General features: G+C 49.8%; 23 non-coding genes across 23 annotated transcripts; 12 read left to right on the top strand and 11 right to left on the bottom strand.

The window, feature by feature from the left end:
• Positions 1 to 280: 280 nt before the first annotated feature.
• Positions 281 to 352, top strand: Trnag-ccc (transfer RNA glycine (anticodon CCC)). The gene has a single exon. It is a non-coding gene; the product is annotated as a tRNA-Gly (tRNA).
• A 1,124-nt stretch (positions 353 to 1,476) lies between these two features.
• Trnal-uaa (transfer RNA leucine (anticodon UAA)) lies at positions 1,477 to 1,560 on the bottom strand. The gene has a single exon. It is a non-coding gene; the product is annotated as a tRNA-Leu (tRNA).
• A 672-nt stretch (positions 1,561 to 2,232) lies between these two features.
• Trnag-ccc (transfer RNA glycine (anticodon CCC)) lies at positions 2,233 to 2,304 on the top strand. The gene has a single exon. It is a non-coding gene; the product is annotated as a tRNA-Gly (tRNA).
• Positions 2,305 to 3,428: 1,124 nt separating this feature from the next.
• On the bottom strand, positions 3,429 to 3,512 carry Trnal-uaa (transfer RNA leucine (anticodon UAA)). The gene has a single exon. It is a non-coding gene; the product is annotated as a tRNA-Leu (tRNA).
• Positions 3,513 to 4,184: 672 nt separating this feature from the next.
• Positions 4,185 to 4,256, top strand: Trnag-ccc (transfer RNA glycine (anticodon CCC)). The gene has a single exon. It is a non-coding gene; the product is annotated as a tRNA-Gly (tRNA).
• A 1,124-nt stretch (positions 4,257 to 5,380) lies between these two features.
• Trnal-uaa (transfer RNA leucine (anticodon UAA)) lies at positions 5,381 to 5,464 on the bottom strand. Its single transcript has one exon. It is a non-coding gene; the product is annotated as a tRNA-Leu (tRNA).
• Positions 5,465 to 6,136: 672 nt separating this feature from the next.
• On the top strand, positions 6,137 to 6,208 carry Trnag-ccc (transfer RNA glycine (anticodon CCC)). Its single transcript has one exon. It is a non-coding gene; the product is annotated as a tRNA-Gly (tRNA).
• Positions 6,209 to 7,332: 1,124 nt separating this feature from the next.
• On the bottom strand, positions 7,333 to 7,416 carry Trnal-uaa (transfer RNA leucine (anticodon UAA)). Its single transcript has one exon. It is a non-coding gene; the product is annotated as a tRNA-Leu (tRNA).
• A 672-nt stretch (positions 7,417 to 8,088) lies between these two features.
• On the top strand, positions 8,089 to 8,160 carry Trnag-ccc (transfer RNA glycine (anticodon CCC)). The gene has a single exon. It is a non-coding gene; the product is annotated as a tRNA-Gly (tRNA).
• Positions 8,161 to 9,284: 1,124 nt separating this feature from the next.
• Trnal-uaa (transfer RNA leucine (anticodon UAA)) lies at positions 9,285 to 9,368 on the bottom strand. Its single transcript has one exon. It is a non-coding gene; the product is annotated as a tRNA-Leu (tRNA).
• Positions 9,369 to 10,040: 672 nt separating this feature from the next.
• Positions 10,041 to 10,112, top strand: Trnag-ccc (transfer RNA glycine (anticodon CCC)). The gene has a single exon. It is a non-coding gene; the product is annotated as a tRNA-Gly (tRNA).
• A 1,124-nt stretch (positions 10,113 to 11,236) lies between these two features.
• Positions 11,237 to 11,320, bottom strand: Trnal-uaa (transfer RNA leucine (anticodon UAA)). The gene has a single exon. It is a non-coding gene; the product is annotated as a tRNA-Leu (tRNA).
• A 672-nt stretch (positions 11,321 to 11,992) lies between these two features.
• On the top strand, positions 11,993 to 12,064 carry Trnag-ccc (transfer RNA glycine (anticodon CCC)). The gene has a single exon. It is a non-coding gene; the product is annotated as a tRNA-Gly (tRNA).
• A 1,124-nt stretch (positions 12,065 to 13,188) lies between these two features.
• Positions 13,189 to 13,272, bottom strand: Trnal-uaa (transfer RNA leucine (anticodon UAA)). The gene has a single exon. It is a non-coding gene; the product is annotated as a tRNA-Leu (tRNA).
• A 672-nt stretch (positions 13,273 to 13,944) lies between these two features.
• Positions 13,945 to 14,016, top strand: Trnag-ccc (transfer RNA glycine (anticodon CCC)). The gene has a single exon. It is a non-coding gene; the product is annotated as a tRNA-Gly (tRNA).
• A 1,124-nt stretch (positions 14,017 to 15,140) lies between these two features.
• On the bottom strand, positions 15,141 to 15,224 carry Trnal-uaa (transfer RNA leucine (anticodon UAA)). The gene has a single exon. It is a non-coding gene; the product is annotated as a tRNA-Leu (tRNA).
• Positions 15,225 to 15,897: 673 nt separating this feature from the next.
• On the top strand, positions 15,898 to 15,969 carry Trnag-ccc (transfer RNA glycine (anticodon CCC)). Its single transcript has one exon. It is a non-coding gene; the product is annotated as a tRNA-Gly (tRNA).
• Positions 15,970 to 17,093: 1,124 nt separating this feature from the next.
• Positions 17,094 to 17,177, bottom strand: Trnal-uaa (transfer RNA leucine (anticodon UAA)). Its single transcript has one exon. It is a non-coding gene; the product is annotated as a tRNA-Leu (tRNA).
• Positions 17,178 to 17,849: 672 nt separating this feature from the next.
• On the top strand, positions 17,850 to 17,921 carry Trnag-ccc (transfer RNA glycine (anticodon CCC)). Its single transcript has one exon. It is a non-coding gene; the product is annotated as a tRNA-Gly (tRNA).
• Positions 17,922 to 19,045: 1,124 nt separating this feature from the next.
• Positions 19,046 to 19,129, bottom strand: Trnal-uaa (transfer RNA leucine (anticodon UAA)). The gene has a single exon. It is a non-coding gene; the product is annotated as a tRNA-Leu (tRNA).
• A 673-nt stretch (positions 19,130 to 19,802) lies between these two features.
• Positions 19,803 to 19,874, top strand: Trnag-ccc (transfer RNA glycine (anticodon CCC)). Its single transcript has one exon. It is a non-coding gene; the product is annotated as a tRNA-Gly (tRNA).
• Positions 19,875 to 20,998: 1,124 nt separating this feature from the next.
• Trnal-uaa (transfer RNA leucine (anticodon UAA)) lies at positions 20,999 to 21,082 on the bottom strand. The gene has a single exon. It is a non-coding gene; the product is annotated as a tRNA-Leu (tRNA).
• Positions 21,083 to 21,754: 672 nt separating this feature from the next.
• Trnag-ccc (transfer RNA glycine (anticodon CCC)) lies at positions 21,755 to 21,826 on the top strand. Its single transcript has one exon. It is a non-coding gene; the product is annotated as a tRNA-Gly (tRNA).
• Positions 21,827 to 21,845: the final 19 nt, after the last annotated feature.

The raw sequence follows: 21,845 nt of genomic DNA, 5'->3' as shown, positions 1-21,845 counted from the left end.
CGCTTTCTACTTCTGGACTGGCACAATTATGCTCAATCGTCTCTGGATAGTCTGTACGTACGTCACATTAGATATTTCTTATGTCATGCTGCTGTAAATTAAAGGGCAGTTTTCCAACGGCTGTCAGTTGTGCTTCTATTTACGCTAGCAGCACCTACACACTGCGTTCAGATGTGCCAACCTCTGCCCTGGCGTTGAACGCCTACAGCGCCTTCGCCTTCGGCCTCTGGTGGCAGGAGGGTAGCCGATACATCGCGGCGTGAATGACTTGGCACGCAAGGCGATGGTGGTGTAACGGTCAGCATGGTTGCTTCCCAAGCAGTTGATCCGGGTTCCATTCCCGGCCACCGCACGAAACGTACATTTTTCTTCTAGGGCTATTCCACGTAACGTAACGCGATCCTCGAAACAGAACCGTCGTGGTAAAAATAGTTTTCCTTCGCCCCACGTCTCACTCCGTGTCGCCATTGCGGTAGTCGCCGGATTTCGATTCACAGCATCGTGTGTCTCCATGTGTCGACTTGTCTCGACTTTGCTCGGCTGACGCGAGAGCTGACGCTTGGAAATGGGCATATATGTAGAGGGCAGGCGGGAGAAACGACTGCGAGAGACCAAAAACCGACAAACATACGACAGAACCTTTCATTTTATTGTGGCCACAGATTCGCGCTTTAGTGCACCGACAGGCAGGAGTGGCGTCAGCGTGCTGGACCGCATCATTATCGCTAAGCAGCGACGACACCTAAGTAAATAGGCAAAATGAAAGAAGCCAAATGTAGGTAGAGCTCCAAGCTGGTCGCCCATCCAAGTACTAAACACGGCCAACCGCTATTAACTCCAATCAACAGACGAGAACCGCTGCACTCAGCGTGGTATGGCCGTTATCGACAACGCCGCGAAACGTGCAGACGTCTTGCTTCTTGTGCACATCACTTGGTATTTACCTGGCAGTGTCTCGCTGGAGGAAGCACTGTCTTTTATGAGAGAAAAATGAAATGGCACTTAGTGCTATCGAATACATGGCCTTTGTGTTCACAGCACGACGCTCTAACGTACTGAGCTGAGGAGCGATGCAATTCGGCCACGTCACCAGTCCAATACCCGGTCCACCGGCTCATCCACCTTCATTACTGCCCTGCCAGACATTTAACCACGTATCTGTTTTCGTTGACTTTTGCTTTCTTGATGCTTGGACCCAAAAAGCACAACACAAAGAAAACGTAAGCGCCGTGAGACTAGCCAAGACTCAGCAAACAAAAGTATGTTCGGCTACCAGGAATCGAATCCGGGCTGCCTGGCTGAAAGCCATGCCTCCTAACAGCTTTCCGTTCCTTCTGACGGCCAGACAATCAGACGTGCAGGGCAAGCGCCATAATCACTGCCGTCACTGATAATATCTCTTCAACCTGTTTGCGCGAAATTTACTTCCTTTCCCGCACGAAGGAAACGGGTAGGTTTGGAATATTTAAAATTCATTGTTAGATGTGGGGTTCGAACCAACGCTCCCTTTCGGGAACCAGAGCTTAAATCTGGCGCCTTAGACCGCTCGGCCAATCTGACGTGCGAGCGGAAACACACTGCTGCCATCGTTTCTATAAACATCTCCAGGGCCTGACTGCGAAATTTGCTTGTTTTTTTGTGTGTGAAGGAAATACGTTTTTTTAGAGTATTTAAAACGAGTTGTGAGATGTGAGGTAACACCCCACCCTCACTGTCGGTACCCGGAACTTAAATATGGTGCCTGGCACCGTTGTTTTCCGACGCCTTCGGCCTTAAGTGGAACGAGCAGAACTCTAACTATCAATTTTCACATTGGCGTGGAGAAAACAACGAACGACAATAAAAGTCCGTTCCCTAGCAACGGCTACGCTGTGTATTTCGCCCTCAGGGGAAGCTAATGATATGCTCCAGGCGAGGATCAAACTAACCAACTTAACATTGTGATACTTAGGCGCTTTCTACTTCTGGACTGGCACAATTATGCTCAATCGTCTCTGGATAGTCTGTACGTACGTCACATTAGATATTTCTTATATCATGCTGCTGTAAATTAAAGGGCAGTTTTCCAACGGCTGTCAGTTGTGCTTCTATTTACGCTAGCAGCACCTACACACTGCGTTCAGATGTGCCAACCTCTGCCCTGGCGTTGAACGCCTACAGCGCCTTCGCCTTCGGCCTCTGGTGGCAGGAGGGTAGCCGATACATCGCGGCGTGAATGACTCGGCACGCAAGGCGGTGGTGGTGTAACGGTCAGCATGGTTGCTTCCCAAGCAGTTGATCCGGGTTCGATTCCCGGCCACCGCACGAAACGTACATTTTTCTTCTAGGGCTATTCCACGTAACGTAACGCGATCCTCGAAACAGAACCGTCGTGGTACGAATAGTTTTCCTTCGCCCCACGTCTCACTCCGTGTCGCCATTGCGGTAGTCGCCGGATTTCGATTCACAGCATCGTGTGTCTCCATGTGTCGACTTGTCTCGACTTTGCTCGGCTGACGCGAGAGCTGACGCTTGGAAATGGGCATATATGTAGAGGGCAGGCGGGAGAAACGACTGCGAGAGACCAAAAACCGACAAACATACGACAGAACCTTTCATTTTATTGTGGCCACAGATTCGCGCTTTAGTGCACCGACAGGCAGGAGTGGCGTCAGCGTGCTGGACCGCATCATTATCGCTAAGCAGCGACGACACCTAAGTAAATAGGCAAAATGAAAGAAGCCAAATGTAGGTAGAGCTCCAAGCTGGTCGCCCATCCAAGTACTAAACACGGCCAACCGCTATTAACTCCAATCAACAGACGAGAACCGCTGCACTCAGCGTGGTATGGCCGTTATCGACAACGCCGCGAAACGTGCAGACGTCTTGCTTCTTGTGCACATCACTTGGTATTTACCTGGCAGTGTCTCGCTGGAGGAAGCACTGTCTTTTATGAGAGAAAAATGAAATGGCACTTAGTGCTATCGAATACATGGCCTTTGTGTTCACAGCACGACGCTCTAACGTACTGAGCTGAGGAGCGATGCAATTCGGCCACGTCACCAGTCCAATACCCGGTCCACCGGCTCATCCACCTTCATTACTGCCCTGCCAGACATTTAACCACGTATCTGTTTTCGTTGACTTTTGCTTTCTTGATGCTTGGACCCAAAAAGCACAACACAAAGAAAACGTAAGCGCCGTGAGACTAGCCAAGACTCAGCAAACAAAAGTATGTTCGGCTACCAGGAATCGAATCCGGGCTGCCTGGCTGAAAGCCATGCCTCCTAACAGCTTTCCGTTCCTTCTGACGGCCAGACAATCAGACGTGCAGGGCAAGCGCCATAATCACTGCCTTCACTGATAATATCTCTTCAACCTGTTTGCGCGAAATTTACTTCCTTTCCCGCACGAAGGAAACGGGTAGGTTTGGAATATTTAAAATTCATTGTCAGATGTGGGGTTCGAACCCACGCTCCCTTTCGGGAACCAGAGCTTAAATCTGGCGCCTTAGACCGCTCGGCCAATCTGACGTGCGAGTGGAAACACACTGCTGCCATCGTTTCTATAAACATCTCCAGGGCCTGACTGCGAAATTTGCTTGTTTTTTTTTGTGTGAAGGAAATACGTTTTTTTAGAGTATTTAAAACGAGTTGTGAGATGTGAGGTAACACCCCACCCTCACTGTCGGCACCCGGAACTTAAATATGGTGCCTGGCACCGTTGTTTTCCGACGCCTTCGGCCTTAAGTGGAACGAGCAGAACTCTAACTATCAATTTTCACATTGGCGTGGAGAAAACAACGAACGACAATAAAAGTCCGTTCCCTAGCAACGGCTACGCTGTGTATTTCGCCCTCAGGGGAAGCTAATGATATGCTCCAGGCGAGGATCAAACTAACCAACTTAACATTGTGATACTTAGGCGCTTTCTACTTCTGGACTGGCACAATTATGCTCAATCGTCTCTGGATAGTCTGTACGTACGTCACATTAGATATTTCTTATATCATGCTGCTGTAAATTAAAGGGCAGTTTTCCAACGGCTGTCAGTTGTGCTTCTATTTACGCTAGCAGCACCTACACACTGCGTTCAGATGTGCCAACCTCTGCCCTGGCGTTGAACGCCTACAGCGCCTTCGCCTTCGGCCTCTGGTGGCAGGAGGGTAGCCGATACATCGCGGCGTGAATGACTCGGCACGCAAGGCGGTGGTGGTGTAACGGTCAGCATGGTTGCTTCCCAAGCAGTTGATCCGGGTTCGATTCCCGGCCACCGCACGAAACGTACATTTTTCTTCTAGGGCTATTCCACGTAACGTAACGCGATCCTCGAAACAGAACCGTCGTGGTACGAATAGTTTTCCTTCGCCCCACGTCTCACTCCGTGTCGCCATTGCGGTAGTCGCCGGATTTCGATTCACAGCATCGTGTGTCTCCATGTGTCGACTTGTCTCGACTTTGCTCGGCTGACGCGAGAGCTGACGCTTGGAAATGGGCATATATGTAGAGGGCAGGCGGGAGAAACGACTGCGAGAGACCAAAAACCGACAAACATACGACAGAACCTTTCATTTTATTGTGGCCACAGATTCGCGCTTTAGTGCACCGACAGGCAGGAGTGGCGTCAGCGTGCTGGACCGCATCATTATCGCTAAGCAGCGACGACACCTAAGTAAATAGGCAAAATGAAAGAAGCCAAATGTAGGTAGAGCTCCAAGCTGGTCGCCCATCCAAGTACTAAACACGGCCAACCGCTATTAACTCCAATCAACAGACGAGAACCGCTGCACTCAGCGTGGTATGGCCGTTATCGACAACGCCGCGAAACGTGCAGACGTCTTGCTTCTTGTGCACATCACTTGGTATTTACCTGGCAGTGTCTCGCTGGAGGAAGCACTGTCTTTTATGAGAGAAAAATGAAATGGCACTTAGTGCTATCGAATACATGGCCTTTGTGTTCACAGCACGACGCTCTAACGTACTGAGCTGAGGAGCGATGCAATTCGGCCACGTCACCAGTCCAATACCCGGTCCACCGGCTCATCCACCTTCATTACTGCCCTGCCAGACATTTAACCACGTATCTGTTTTCGTTGACTTTTGCTTTCTTGATGCTTGGACCCAAAAAGCACAACACAAAGAAAACGTAAGCGCCGTGAGACTAGCCAAGACTCAGCAAACAAAAGTATGTTCGGCTACCAGGAATCGAATCCGGGCTGCCTGGCTGAAAGCCATGCCTCCTAACAGCTTTCCGTTCCTTCTGACGGCCAGACAATCAGACGTGCAGGGCAAGCGCCATAATCACTGCCTTCACTGATAATATCTCTTCAACCTGTTTGCGCGAAATTTACTTCCTTTCCCGCACGAAGGAAACGGGTAGGTTTGGAATATTTAAAATTCATTGTCAGATGTGGGGTTCGAACCCACGCTCCCTTTCGGGAACCAGAGCTTAAATCTGGCGCCTTAGACCGCTCGGCCAATCTGACGTGCGAGTGGAAACACACTGCTGCCATCGTTTCTATAAACATCTCCAGGGCCTGACTGCGAAATTTGCTTGTTTTTTTTTGTGTGAAGGAAATACGTTTTTTTAGAGTATTTAAAACGAGTTGTGAGATGTGAGGTAACACCCCACCCTCACTGTCGGCACCCGGAACTTAAATATGGTGCCTGGCACCGTTGTTTTCCGACGCCTTCGGCCTTAAGTGGAACGAGCAGAACTCTAACTATCAATTTTCACATTGGCGTGGAGAAAACAACGAACGACAATAAAAGTCCGTTCCCTAGCAACGGCTACGCTGTGTATTTCGCCCTCAGGGGAAGCTAATGATATGCTCCAGGCGAGGATCAAACTAACCAACTTAACATTGTGATACTTAGGCGCTTTCTACTTCTGGACTGGCACAATTATGCTCAATCGTCTCTGGATAGTCTGTACGTACGTCACATTAGATATTTCTTATATCATGCTGCTGTAAATTAAAGGGCAGTTTTCCAACGGCTGTCAGTTGTGCTTCTATTTACGCTAGCAGCACCTACACACTGCGTTCAGATGTGCCAACCTCTGCCCTGGCGTTGAACGCCTACAGCGCCTTCGCCTTCGGCCTCTGGTGGCAGGAGGGTAGCCGATACATCGCGGCGTGAATGACTCGGCACGCAAGGCGGTGGTGGTGTAACGGTCAGCATGGTTGCTTCCCAAGCAGTTGATCCGGGTTCGATTCCCGGCCACCGCACGAAACGTACATTTTTCTTCTAGGGCTATTCCACGTAACGTAACGCGATCCTCGAAACAGAACCGTCGTGGTACGAATAGTTTTCCTTCGCCCCACGTCTCACTCCGTGTCGCCATTGCGGTAGTCGCCGGATTTCGATTCACAGCATCGTGTGTCTCCATGTGTCGACTTGTCTCGACTTTGCTCGGCTGACGCGAGAGCTGACGCTTGGAAATGGGCATATATGTAGAGGGCAGGCGGGAGAAACGACTGCGAGAGACCAAAAACCGACAAACATACGACAGAACCTTTCATTTTATTGTGGCCACAGATTCGCGCTTTAGTGCACCGACAGGCAGGAGTGGCGTCAGCGTGCTGGACCGCATCATTATCGCTAAGCAGCGACGACACCTAAGTAAATAGGCAAAATGAAAGAAGCCAAATGTAGGTAGAGCTCCAAGCTGGTCGCCCATCCAAGTACTAAACACGGCCAACCGCTATTAACTCCAATCAACAGACGAGAACCGCTGCACTCAGCGTGGTATGGCCGTTATCGACAACGCCGCGAAACGTGCAGACGTCTTGCTTCTTGTGCACATCACTTGGTATTTACCTGGCAGTGTCTCGCTGGAGGAAGCACTGTCTTTTATGAGAGAAAAATGAAATGGCACTTAGTGCTATCGAATACATGGCCTTTGTGTTCACAGCACGACGCTCTAACGTACTGAGCTGAGGAGCGATGCAATTCGGCCACGTCACCAGTCCAATACCCGGTCCACCGGCTCATCCACCTTCATTACTGCCCTGCCAGACATTTAACCACGTATCTGTTTTCGTTGACTTTTGCTTTCTTGATGCTTGGACCCAAAAAGCACAACACAAAGAAAACGTAAGCGCCGTGAGACTAGCCAAGACTCAGCAAACAAAAGTATGTTCGGCTACCAGGAATCGAATCCGGGCTGCCTGGCTGAAAGCCATGCCTCCTAACAGCTTTCCGTTCCTTCTGACGGCCAGACAATCAGACGTGCAGGGCAAGCGCCATAATCACTGCCGTCACTGATAATATCTCTTCAACCTGTTTGCGCGAAATTTACTTCCTTTCCCGCACGAAGGAAACGGGTAGGTTTGGAATATTTAAAATTCATTGTTAGATGTGGGGTTCGAACCAACGCTCCCTTTCGGGAACCAGAGCTTAAATCTGGCGCCTTAGACCGCTCGGCCAATCTGACGTGCGAGCGGAAACACACTGCTGCCATCGTTTCTATAAACATCTCCAGGGCCTGACTGCGAAATTTGCTTGTTTTTTTGTGTGTGAAGGAAATACGTTTTTTTAGAGTATTTAAAACGAGTTGTGAGATGTGAGGTAACACCCCACCCTCACTGTCGGTACCCGGAACTTAAATATGGTGCCTGGCACCGTTGTTTTCCGACGCCTTCGGCCTTAAGTGGAACGAGCAGAACTCTAACTATCAATTTTCACATTGGCGTGGAGAAAACAACGAACGACAATAAAAGTCCGTTCCCTAGCAACGGCTACGCTGTGTATTTCGCCCTCAGGGGAAGCTAATGATATGCTCCAGGCGAGGATCAAACTAACCAACTTAACATTGTGATACTTAGGCGCTTTCTACTTCTGGACTGGCACAATTATGCTCAATCGTCTCTGGATAGTCTGTACGTACGTCACATTAGATATTTCTTATATCATGCTGCTGTAAATTAAAGGGCAGTTTTCCAACGGCTGTCAGTTGTGCTTCTATTTACGCTAGCAGCACCTACACACTGCGTTCAGATGTGCCAACCTCTGCCCTGGCGTTGAACGCCTACAGCGCCTTCGCCTTCGGCCTCTGGTGGCAGGAGGGTAGCCGATACATCGCGGCGTGAATGACTCGGCACGCAAGGCGGTGGTGGTGTAACGGTCAGCATGGTTGCTTCCCAAGCAGTTGATCCGGGTTCGATTCCCGGCCACCGCACGAAACGTACATTTTTCTTCTAGGGCTATTCCACGTAACGTAACGCGATCCTCGAAACAGAACCGTCGTGGTACGAATAGTTTTCCTTCGCCCCACGTCTCACTCCGTGTCGCCATTGCGGTAGTCGCCGGATTTCGATTCACAGCATCGTGTGTCTCCATGTGTCGACTTGTCTCGACTTTGCTCGGCTGACGCGAGAGCTGACGCTTGGAAATGGGCATATATGTAGAGGGCAGGCGGGAGAAACGACTGCGAGAGACCAAAAACCGACAAACATACGACAGAACCTTTCATTTTATTGTGGCCACAGATTCGCGCTTTAGTGCACCGACAGGCAGGAGTGGCGTCAGCGTGCTGGACCGCATCATTATCGCTAAGCAGCGACGACACCTAAGTAAATAGGCAAAATGAAAGAAGCCAAATGTAGGTAGAGCTCCAAGCTGGTCGCCCATCCAAGTACTAAACACGGCCAACCGCTATTAACTCCAATCAACAGACGAGAACCGCTGCACTCAGCGTGGTATGGCCGTTATCGACAACGCCGCGAAACGTGCAGACGTCTTGCTTCTTGTGCACATCACTTGGTATTTACCTGGCAGTGTCTCGCTGGAGGAAGCACTGTCTTTTATGAGAGAAAAATGAAATGGCACTTAGTGCTATCGAATACATGGCCTTTGTGTTCACAGCACGACGCTCTAACGTACTGAGCTGAGGAGCGATGCAATTCGGCCACGTCACCAGTCCAATACCCGGTCCACCGGCTCATCCACCTTCATTACTGCCCTGCCAGACATTTAACCACGTATCTGTTTTCGTTGACTTTTGCTTTCTTGATGCTTGGACCCAAAAAGCACAACACAAAGAAAACGTAAGCGCCGTGAGACTAGCCAAGACTCAGCAAACAAAAGTATGTTCGGCTACCAGGAATCGAATCCGGGCTGCCTGGCTGAAAGCCATGCCTCCTAACAGCTTTCCGTTCCTTCTGACGGCCAGACAATCAGACGTGCAGGGCAAGCGCCATAATCACTGCCTTCACTGATAATATCTCTTCAACCTGTTTGCGCGAAATTTACTTCCTTTCCCGCACGAAGGAAACGGGTAGGTTTGGAATATTTAAAATTCATTGTCAGATGTGGGGTTCGAACCCACGCTCCCTTTCGGGAACCAGAGCTTAAATCTGGCGCCTTAGACCGCTCGGCCAATCTGACGTGCGAGTGGAAACACACTGCTGCCATCGTTTCTATAAACATCTCCAGGGCCTGACTGCGAAATTTGCTTGTTTTTTTTTGTGTGAAGGAAATACGTTTTTTTAGAGTATTTAAAACGAGTTGTGAGATGTGAGGTAACACCCCACCCTCACTGTCGGCACCCGGAACTTAAATATGGTGCCTGGCACCGTTGTTTTCCGACGCCTTCGGCCTTAAGTGGAACGAGCAGAACTCTAACTATCAATTTTCACATTGGCGTGGAGAAAACAACGAACGACAATAAAAGTCCGTTCCCTAGCAACGGCTACGCTGTGTATTTCGCCCTCAGGGGAAGCTAATGATATGCTCCAGGCGAGGATCAAACTAACCAACTTAACATTGTGATACTTAGGCGCTTTCTACTTCTGGACTGGCACAATTATGCTCAATCGTCTCTGGATAGTCTGTACGTACGTCACATTAGATATTTCTTATATCATGCTGCTGTAAATTAAAGGGCAGTTTTCCAACGGCTGTCAGTTGTGCTTCTATTTACGCTAGCAGCACCTACACACTGCGTTCAGATGTGCCAACCTCTGCCCTGGCGTTGAACGCCTACAGCGCCTTCGCCTTCGGCCTCTGGTGGCAGGAGGGTAGCCGATACATCGCGGCGTGAATGACTCGGCACGCAAGGCGGTGGTGGTGTAACGGTCAGCATGGTTGCTTCCCAAGCAGTTGATCCGGGTTCGATTCCCGGCCACCGCACGAAACGTACATTTTTCTTCTAGGGCTATTCCACGTAACGTAACGCGATCCTCGAAACAGAACCGTCGTGGTACGAATAGTTTTCCTTCGCCCCACGTCTCACTCCGTGTCGCCATTGCGGTAGTCGCCGGATTTCGATTCACAGCATCGTGTGTCTCCATGTGTCGACTTGTCTCGACTTTGCTCGGCTGACGCGAGAGCTGACGCTTGGAAATGGGCATATATGTAGAGGGCAGGCGGGAGAAACGACTGCGAGAGACCAAAAACCGACAAACATACGACAGAACCTTTCATTTTATTGTGGCCACAGATTCGCGCTTTAGTGCACCGACAGGCAGGAGTGGCGTCAGCGTGCTGGACCGCATCATTATCGCTAAGCAGCGACGACACCTAAGTAAATAGGCAAAATGAAAGAAGCCAAATGTAGGTAGAGCTCCAAGCTGGTCGCCCATCCAAGTACTAAACACGGCCAACCGCTATTAACTCCAATCAACAGACGAGAACCGCTGCACTCAGCGTGGTATGGCCGTTATCGACAACGCCGCGAAACGTGCAGACGTCTTGCTTCTTGTGCACATCACTTGGTATTTACCTGGCAGTGTCTCGCTGGAGGAAGCACTGTCTTTTATGAGAGAAAAATGAAATGGCACTTAGTGCTATCGAATACATGGCCTTTGTGTTCACAGCACGACGCTCTAACGTACTGAGCTGAGGAGCGATGCAATTCGGCCACGTCACCAGTCCAATACCCGGTCCACCGGCTCATCCACCTTCATTACTGCCCTGCCAGACATTTAACCACGTATCTGTTTTCGTTGACTTTTGCTTTCTTGATGCTTGGACCCAAAAAGCACAACACAAAGAAAACGTAAGCGCCGTGAGACTAGCCAAGACTCAGCAAACAAAAGTATGTTCGGCTACCAGGAATCGAATCCGGGCTGCCTGGCTGAAAGCCATGCCTCCTAACAGCTTTCCGTTCCTTCTGACGGCCAGACAATCAGACGTGCAGGGCAAGCGCCATAATCACTGCCTTCACTGATAATATCTCTTCAACCTGTTTGCGCGAAATTTACTTCCTTTCCCGCACGAAGGAAACGGGTAGGTTTGGAATATTTAAAATTCATTGTCAGATGTGGGGTTCGAACCCACGCTCCCTTTCGGGAACCAGAGCTTAAATCTGGCGCCTTAGACCGCTCGGCCAATCTGACGTGCGAGTGGAAACACACTGCTGCCATCGTTTCTATAAACATCTCCAGGGCCTGACTGCGAAATTTGCTTGTTTTTTTTTGTGTGAAGGAAATACGTTTTTTTAGAGTATTTAAAACGAGTTGTGAGATGTGAGGTAACACCCCACCCTCACTGTCGGCACCCGGAACTTAAATATGGTGCCTGGCACCGTTGTTTTCCGACGCCTTCGGCCTTAAGTGGAACGAGCAGAACTCTAACTATCAATTTTCACATTGGCGTGGAGAAAACAACGAACGACAATAAAAGTCCGTTCCCTAGCAACGGCTACGCTGTGTATTTCGCCCTCAGGGGAAGCTAATGATATGCTCCAGGCGAGGATCAAACTAACCAACTTAACATTGTGATACTTAGGCGCTTTCTACTTCTGGACTGGCACAATTATGCTCAATCGTCTCTGGATCGTCTGTACGTACGTCACATTAGATATTTCTTATATCATGCTGCTGTAAATTAAAGGGCAGTTTTCCAACGGCTGTCAGTTGTGCTTCTATTTACGCTAGCAGCACCTACACACTGCGTTCAGATGTGCCAACCTCTGCCCTGGCGTTGAACGCCTACAGCGCCTTCGCCTTCGGCCTCTGGTGGCAGGAGGGTAGCCGATACATCGCGGCGTGAATGACTCGGCACGCAAGGCGGTGGTGGTGTAACGGTCAGCATGGTTGCTTCCCAAGCAGTTGATCCGGGTTCCATTCCCGGCCACCGCACGAAACGTACATTTTTCTTCTAGGGCTATTCCACGTAACGTAACGCGATCCTCGAAACAGAACCGTCGTGGTACGAATAGTTTTCCTTCGCCCCACGTCTCACTCCGTGTCGCCATTGCGGTAGTCGCCGGATTTCGATTCACAGCATCGTGTGTCTCCATGTGTCGACTTGTCTCGACTTTGCTCGGCTGACGCGAGAGCTGACGCTTGGAAATGGGCATATATGTAGAGGGCAGGCGGGAGAAACGACTGCGAGAGACCAAAAACCGACAAACATACGACAGAACCTTTCATTTTATTGTGGCCACAGATTCGCGCTTTAGTGCACCGACAGGCAGGAGTGGCGTCAGCGTGCTGGACCGCATCATTATCGCTAAGCAGCGACGACACCTAAGTAAATAGGCAAAATGAAAGAAGCCAAATGTAGGTAGAGCTCCAAGCTGGTCGCCCATCCAAGTACTAAACACGGCCAACCGCTATTAACTCCAATCAACAGACGAGAACCGCTGCACTCAGCGTGGTATGGCCGTTATCGACAACGCCGCGAAACGTGCAGACGTCTTGCTTCTTGTGCACATCACTTGGTATTTACCTGGCAGTGTCTCGCTGGAGGAAGCACTGTCTTTTATGAGAGAAAAATGAAATGGCACTTAGTGCTATCGAATACATGGCCTTTGTGTTCACAGCACGACGCTCTAACGTACTGAGCTGAGGAGCGATGCAATTCGGCCACGTCACCAGTCCAATACCCGGTCCACCGGCTCATCCACCTTCATTACTGCCCTGCCAGACATTTAACCACGTATCTGTTTTCGTTGACTTTTGCTTTCTTGATGCTTGGACCCAAAAAGCACAACACAAAGAAAACGTAAGCGCCGTGAGACTAGCCAAGACTCAGCAAACAAAAGTATGTTCGGCTACCAGGAATCGAATCCGGGCTGCCTGGCTGAAAGCCATGCCTCCTAACAGCTTTCCGTTCCTTTTGACGGCCAGACAATCAGACGTGCAGGGCAAGCGCCATAATCACTGCCTTCACTGATAATATCTCTTCAACCTGTTTGCGCGAAATTTACTTCCTTTCCCGCACGAAGGAAACGGGTAGGTTTGGAATATTTAAAATTCATTGTCAGATGTGGGGTTCGAACCCACGCTCCCTTTCGGGAACCAGAGCTTAAATCTGGCGCCTTAGACCGCTCGGCCAATCTGACGTGCGAGTGGAAACACACTGCTGCCATCGTTTCTATAAACATCTCCAGGGCCTGACTGCGAAATTTGCTTGTTTTTTTTTGTGTGAAGGAAATACGTTTTTTTAGAGTATTTAAAACGAGTTGTGAGATGTGAGGTAACACCCCACCCTCACTGTCGGCACCCGGAACTTAAATATGGTGCCTGGCACCGTTGTTTTCCGACGCCTTCGGCCTTAAGTGGAACGAGCAGAACTCTAACTATCAATTTTCACATTGGCGTGGAGAAAACAACGAACGACAATAAAAGTCCGTTCCCTAGCAACGGCTACGCTGTGTATTTCGCCCTCAGGGGAAGCTAATGATATGCTCCAGGCGAGGATCAAACTAACCAACTTAACATTGTGATACTTAGGCGCTTTCTACTTCTGGACTGGCACAATTATGCTCAATCGTCTCTGGATAGTCTGTACGTACGTCACATTAGATATTTCTTATATCATGCTGCTGTAAATTAAAGGGCAGTTTTCCAACGGCTGTCAGTTGTGCTTCTATTTACGCTAGCAGCACCTACACACTGCGTTCAGATGTGCCAACCTCTGCCCTGGCGTTGAACGCCTACAGCGCCTTCGCCTTCGGCCTCTGGTGGCAGGAGGGTAGCCGATACATCGCGGCGTGAATGACTCGGCACGCAAGGCGGTGGTGGTGTAACGGTCAGCATGGTTGCTTCCCAAGCAGTTGATCCGGGTTCGATTCCCGGCCACCGCACGAAACGTACATTTTTCTTCTAGGGCTATTCCACGTAACGTAACGCGATCCTCGAAACAGAACCGTCGTGGTACGAATAGTTTTCCTTCGCCCCACGTCTCACTCCGTGTCGCCATTGCGGTAGTCGCCGGATTTCGATTCACAGCATCGTGTGTCTCCATGTGTCGACTTGTCTCGACTTTGCTCGGCTGACGCGAGAGCTGACGCTTGGAAATGGGCATATATGTAGAGGGCAGGCGGGAGAAACGACTGCGAGAGACCAAAAACCGACAAACATACGACAGAACCTTTCATTTTATTGTGGCCACAGATTCGCGCTTTAGTGCACCGACAGGCAGGAGTGGCGTCAGCGTGCTGGACCGCATCATTATCGCTAAGCAGCGACGACACCTAAGTAAATAGGCAAAATGAAAGAAGCCAAATGTAGGTAGAGCTCCAAGCTGGTCGCCCATCCAAGTACTAAACACGGCCAACCGCTATTAACTCCAATCAACAGACGAGAACCGCTGCACTCAGCGTGGTATGGCCGTTATCGACAACGCCGCGAAACGTGCAGACGTCTTGCTTCTTGTGCACATCACTTGGTATTTACCTGGCAGTGTCTCGCTGGAGGAAGCACTGTCTTTTATGAGAGAAAAATGAAATGGCACTTAGTGCTATCGAATACATGGCCTTTGTGTTCACAGCACGACGCTCTAACGTACTGAGCTGAGGAGCGATGCAATTCGGCCACGTCACCAGTCCAATACCCGGTCCACCGGCTCATCCACCTTCATTACTGCCCTGCCAGACATTTAACCACGTATCTGTTTTCGTTGACTTTTGCTTTCTTGATGCTTGGACCCAAAAAGCACAACACAAAGAAAACGTAAGCGCCGTGAGACTAGCCAAGACTCAGCAAACAAAAGTATGTTCGGCTACCAGGAATCGAATCCGGGCTGCCTGGCTGAAAGCCATGCCTCCTAACAGCTTTCCGTTCCTTCTGACGGCCAGACAATCAGACGTGCAGGGCAAGCGCCATAATCACTGCCTTCACTGATAATATCTCTTCAACCTGTTTGCGCGAAATTTACTTCCTTTCCCGCACGAAGGAAACGGGTAGGTTTGGAATATTTAAAATTCATTGTCAGATGTGGGGTTCGAACCCACGCTCCCTTTCGGGAACCAGAGCTTAAATCTGGCGCCTTAGACCGCTCGGCCAATCTGACGTGCGAGTGGAAACACACTGCTGCCATCGTTTCTATAAACATCTCCAGGGCCTGACTGCGAAATTTGCTTGTTTTTTTTTTGTGTGAAGGAAATACGTTTTTTTAGAGTATTTAAAACGAGTTGTGAGATGTGAGGTAACACCCCACCCTCACTGTCGGCACCCGGAACTTAAATATGGTGCCTGGCACCGTTGTTTTCCGACGCCTTCGGCCTTAAGTGGAACGAGCAGAACTCTAACTATCAATTTTCACATTGGCGTGGAGAAAACAACGAACGACAATAAAAGTCCGTTCCCTAGCAACAGCTACGCTGTGTATTTTGCCCTCAGGGGAAGCTAATGATATGCTCCAGGCGAGGATCAAACTAACCAACTTAACATTGTGATACTTAGGCGCTTTCTACTTCTGGACTGGCACAATTATGCTCAATCGTCTCTGGATCGTCTGTACGTACGTCACATTAGATATTTCTTATATCATGCTGCTGTAAATTAAAGGGCAGTTTTCCAACGGCTGTCAGTTGTGCTTCTATTTACGCTAGCAGCACCTACACACTGCGTTCAGATGTGCCAACCTCTGCCCTGGCGTTGAACGCCTACAGCGCCTTCGCCTTCGGCCTCTGGTGGCAGGAGGGTAGCCGATACATCGCGTCGTGAATGACTCGGCACGCAAGGCGGTGGTGGTGTAACGGTCAGCATGGTTGCTTCCCAAGCAGTTGATCCGGGTTCGATTCCCGGCCACCGCACGAAACGTACATTTTTCTTCTAGGGCTATTCCACGTAACGTAACGCGATCCTCGAAACAGAACCGTCGTGGTACGAATAGTTTTCCTTCGCCCCACGTCTCACTCCGTGTCGCCATTGCGGTAGTCGCCGGATTTCGATTCACAGCATCGTGTGTCTCCATGTGTCGACTTGTCTCGACTTTGCTCGGCTGACGCGAGAGCTGACGCTTAGAAATGGGCATATATGTAGAGGGCAGGCGGGAGAAACGACTGCGAGAGACCAAAAACCGACAAACATACGACAGAACCTTTCATTTTATTGTGGCCACAGATTCGCGCTTTAGTGCACCGACAGGCAGGAGTGGCGTCAGCGTGCTGGACCGCATCATTATCGCTAAGCAGCGACGACACCTAAGTAAATAGGCAAAATGAAAGAAGCCAAATGTAGGTAGAGCTCCAAGCTGGTCGCCCATCCAAGTACTAAACACGGCCAACCGCTATTAACTCCAATCAACAGACGAGAACCGCTGCACTCAGCGTGGTATGGCCGTTATCGACAACGCCGCGAAACGTGCAGACGTCTTGCTTCTTGTGCACATCACTTGGTATTTACCTGGCAGTGTCTCGCTGGAGGAAGCACTGTCTTTTATGAGAGAAAAATGAAATGGCACTTAGTGCTATCGAATACATGGCCTTTGTGTTCACAGCACGACGCTCTAACGTACTGAGCTGATGATCGATGCAATTCGGCCACGTCACCAGTCCAATACCCGGTCCACCGGCTCATCCACCTTCATTACTGCCCTGCCAGACATTTAACCACGTATCTGTTTTCGTTGACTTTTGCTTTCTTGATGCTTGGACCCAAAAAGCACAACACAAAGAAAACGTAAGCGCCGTGAGAATAGCCAAGACTCAGCAAACAAAAGTATGTTCGGCTACCAGGAATCGAATCCGGGCTGCCTGGCTGAAAGCCATGCCTCCTAACAGCTTTCCGTTCCTTCTGACGGCCAGACAATCAGACGTGCAGGGCAAGCGCCATAATCACTGCCGTCAATGATAATATCTCTTCAACCTGTTTGCGCGAAATTTACTTCCTTTCCCGCACGAAGGAAACGGGTAGGTTTGGAATATTTAAAATTCATTGTCAGATGTGGGGTTCGAACCCACGCTCCCTTTCGGGAACCAGAGCTTAAATCTGGCGCCTTAGACCGCTCGGCCAATCTGACGTGCGAGCGGAAACACACTGCTGCCATCGTTTCTATAAACATCTCCAGGGCCTGACTGCGAAATTTGCTTGTTTTTTTTTGTGTGAAGGAAATACGTTTTTTTAGAGTATTTAAAACGAGTTGTGAGATGTGAGGTAACACCCCACCCTCACTGTCGGCACCCGGAACTTAAATATGGTGCCTGGCACCGTTGTTTTCCGACGCCTTCGGCCTTAAGTGGAACGAGCAGAACTCTAACTATCAATTTCCACATTGGCGTGGAGAAAACAACGAACGACAATAAAAGTCCGTTCCCTAGCAACGGCTACGCTGTGTATTTCGCCCTCAGGGGAAGCTAATGATATGCTCCAGGCGAGGATCAAACTAACCAACTTAACATTGTGATACTTAGGCGCCTTCTACTTCTGGACTGGCACAATTATGCTCAATCGTCTCTGGATCGTCTGTACGTACGTCACATTAGATATTTCTTATATCATGCTGCTGTAAATTAAAGGGCAGTTTTCCAACGGCTGTCAGTTGTGCTTCTATTTACGCTAGCAGCACCTACACACTGCGTTCAGATGTGCCAACCTCTGCCCTGGCGTTGAACGCCTACAGCGCCTTCGCCTTCGGCCTCTGGTGGCAGGAGGGTAGCCGATACATCGCGGCGTGAATGACTCGGCACGCAAGGCGGTGGTGGTGTAACGGTCAGCATGGTTGCTTCCCAAGCAGTTGATCCGGGTTCGATTCCCGGCCACCGCACGAAACGTACATTTTTCTTCTAGGGCTATTCCACGTAACGTAACGCGATCCTCGAAACAGAACCGTCGTGGTACGAATAGTTTTCCTTCGCCCCACGTCTCACTCCGTGTCGCCATTGCGGTAGTCGCCGGATTTCGATTCACAGCATCGTGTGTCTCCATGTGTCGACTTGTCTCGACTTTGCTCGGCTGACGCGAGAGCTGACGCTTAGAAATGGGCATATATGTAGAGGGCAGGCGGGAGAAACGACTGCGAGAGACCAAAAACCGACAAACATACGACAGAACCTTTCATTTTATTGTGGCCACAGATTCGCGCTTTAGTGCACCGACAGGCAGGAGTGGCGTCAGCGTGCTGGACCGCATCATTATCGCTAAGCAGCGACGACACCTAAGTAAATAGGCAAAATGAAAGAAGCCAAATGTAGGTAGAGCTCCAAGCTGGTCGCCCATCCAAGTACTAAACACGGCCAACCGCTATTAACTCCAATCAACAGACGAGAACCGCTGCACTCAGCGTGGTATGGCCGTTATCGACAACGCCGCGAAACGTGCAGACGTCTTGCTTCTTGTGCACATCACTTGGTATTTACCTGGCAGTGTCTCGCTGGAGGAAGCACTGTCTTTTATGAGAGAAAAATGAAATGGCACTTAGTGCTATCGAATACATGGCCTTTGTGTTCACAGCACGACGCTCTAACGTACTGAGCTGATGATCGATGCAATTCGGCCACGTCACCAGTCCAATACCCGGTCCACCGGCTCATCCACCTTCATTACTGCCCTGCCAGACATTTAACCACGTATCTGTTTTCGTTGACTTTTGCTTTCTTGATGCTTGGACCCAAAAAGCACAACACAAAGAAAACGTAAGCGCCGTGAGACTAGCCAAGACTCAGCAAACAAAAGTATGTTCGGCTACCAGGAATCGAATCCGGGCTGCCTGGCTGAAAGCCATGCCTCCTAACAGCTTTCCGTTCCTTCTGACGGCCAGACAATCAGACGTGCAGGGCAAGCGCCATAATCACTGCCGTCACTGATAATATCTCTTCAACCTGTTTGCGCGAAATTTACTTCCTTTCCCGCACGAAGGAAACGGGTAGGTTTGGAATATTTAAAATTCATTGTCAGATGTGGGGTTCGAACCCACGCTCCCTTTCGGGAACCAGAGCTTAAATCTGGCGCCTTGGACCGCTCGGCCAATCTGACGTGCGAGCGGAAACACACTGCTGCCATCGTTTCTATAAACATCTCCAGGGCCTGACTGCGAAATTTGCTTGTTTTTTTTTTGTGTGAAGGAAATACGTTTTTTTAGAGTATTTAAAACGAGTTGTGAGATGTGAGGTAACACCCCACCCTCACTGTCGGCACCCGGAACTTAAATATGGTGCCTGGCACCGTTGTTTTCCGACGCCTTCGGCCTTAAGTGGAACGAGCAGAACTCTAACTATCAATTTTCACATTGGCGTGGAGAAAACAACGAACGACAATAAAAGTCCGTTCCCTAGCAACGGCTACGCTGTGTATTTCGCCCTCAGGGGAAGCTAATGATATGCTCCAGGCGAGGATCAAACTAACCAACTTAACATTGTGATACTTAGGCGCCTTCTACTTCTGGACTGGCACAATTATGCTCAATCGTCTCTGGATCGTCTGTACGTACGTCACATTAGATATTTCTTATATCATGCTGCTGTAAATTAAAGGGCAGTTTTCCAACGGCTGTCAGTTGTGCTTCTATTTACGCTAGCAGCACCTACACACTGCGTTCAGATGTGCCAACCTCTGCCCTGGCGTTGAACGCCTACAGCGCCTTCGCCTTCGGCCTCTGGTGGCAGGAGGGTAGCCGATACATCGCGGCGTGAATGACTCGGCACGCAAGGCGGTGGTGGTGTAACGGTCAGCATGGTTGCTTCCCAAGCAGTTGATCCGGGTTCGATTCCCGGCCACCGCACGAAACGTACATTTTTCTTCTAGGGCTATTCCACGTAACGTAACGCGATCCTCGAAACAGAACCGTCGTGGTACGAATAGTTTTCCTTCGCCCCACGTCTCACTCCGTGTCGCCATTGCGGTAGCCGCCGGATTTCGATTCACAGCATCGTGTGTCTCCATGTGTCGACTTGTCTCGACTTTGCTCGGCTGACGCGAGAGCTGACGCTTGGAAATGGGCATATATGTAGAGGGCAGGCGGGAGAAACGACTGCGAGAGACCAAAAACCGACAAACATACGACAGAACCTTTCATTTTATTGTGGCCACAGATTCGCGCTTTAGTGCACCGACAGGCAGGAGTGGCGTCAGCGTGCTGGACCGCATCATTATCGCTAAGAAGCGACGACACCTAAGTAAATAGGCAAAATGAAAGAAGCCAAATGTAGGTAGAGCTCCAAGCTGGTCGCCCATCCAAGTACTAAACACGGCCAACCGCTATTAACTCCAATCAACAGACGAGAACCGCTGCACTCAGCGTGGTATGGCCGTTATCGACAACGCCGCGAAACGTGCAGACGTCTTGCTTCTTGTGCACATCACTTGGTATTTACCTGGAAGTGTCTCGCTGGAGGAAGCACTGTCTTTTATGAGAGAAAAATGAAATGGCACTTAGTGCTATCGAATACATGGCCTTTGTGTTCACAGCACGACGCTCTAACGTACTGATGTGAGGAGCGATGCAATTCGGCCACGTCACCAGTCCAATACCCGGTCCACCGGCTCATCCACCTTCATTACTGCCCTGCCAGACATTTAACCACGTATCTGTTTTCGTTGACTTTTGCTTTCTTGATGCTTGGACCCAAAAAGCACAACACAAAGAAAACGTAAGCGCCGTGAGAATAGCCAAGACTCAGCAAACAAAAGTATGTTCGGCTACCAGGAATCGAATCCGGGCTGCCTGGCTGAAAGCCATGCCTCCTAACAGCTTTCCGTTCCTTCTGACGGCCAGACAATCAGACGTGCAGGGCAAGCGCCATAATCACTGCCGTCACTGATAATATCTCTTCAACCTGTTTGCGCGAAATTTACTTCCTTTCCCGCACGAAGGAAACGGGTAGGTTTGGAATATTTAAAATTCATTGTCAGATGTGGGGTTCGAACCCACGCTCCCTTTCGGGAACCAGAGCTTAAATCTGGCGCCTTAGACCGCTCGGCCAATCTGACGTGCGAGCGGAAACACACTGCTGCCATCGTTTCTATAAACATCTCCAGGGCCTGACTGCGAAATTTGCTTGTTTTTTTTTGTGTGAAGGAAATACGTTTTTTTAGAGTATTTAAAACGAGTTGTGAGATGTGAGGTAACACCCCACCCTCACTGTCGGCACCCGGAACTTAAATATGGTGCCTGGCACCGTTGTTTTCCGACGCCTTCGGCCTTAAGTGGAACGAGCAGAACTCTAACTATCAATTTCCACATTGGCGTGGAGAAAACAACGAACGACAATAAAAGTCCGTTCCCTAGCAACGGCTACGCTGTGTATTTCGCCCTCAGGGGAAGCTAATGATATGCTCCAGGCGAGGATCAAACTAACCAACTTAACATTGTGATACTTAGGCGCCTTCTACTTCTGGACTGGCACAATTATGCTCAATCGTCTCTGGATCGTCTGTACGTACGTCACATTAGATATTTCTTATATCATGCTGCTGTAAATTAAAGGGCAGTTTTCCAACGGCTGTCAGTTGTGCTTCTATTTACGCTAGCAGCACCTACACACTGCGTTCAGATGTGCCAACCTCTGCCCTGGCGTTGAACGCCTACAGCGCCTTCGCCTTCGGCCTCTGGTGGCAGGAGGGTAGCCGATACATCGCGGCGTGAATGACTCGGCACGCAAGGCGGTGGTGGTGTAACGGTCAGCATGGTTGCTTCCCAAGCAGTTGATCCGGGTTCGATTCCCGGCCACCGCACGAAACGTACATTTTTCTT

The sequence above is a fragment of the Schistocerca gregaria genome, chromosome 2, assembly GCF_023897955.1.
Source record: "Schistocerca gregaria isolate iqSchGreg1 chromosome 2, iqSchGreg1.2, whole genome shotgun sequence".
NCBI lineage: Eukaryota > Metazoa > Arthropoda > Insecta > Orthoptera > Acrididae > Schistocerca > Schistocerca gregaria.
The sequence above is the reverse complement of the archived record's forward strand: the minus strand, read 5'-3'. Positions and strand labels throughout refer to the sequence as shown.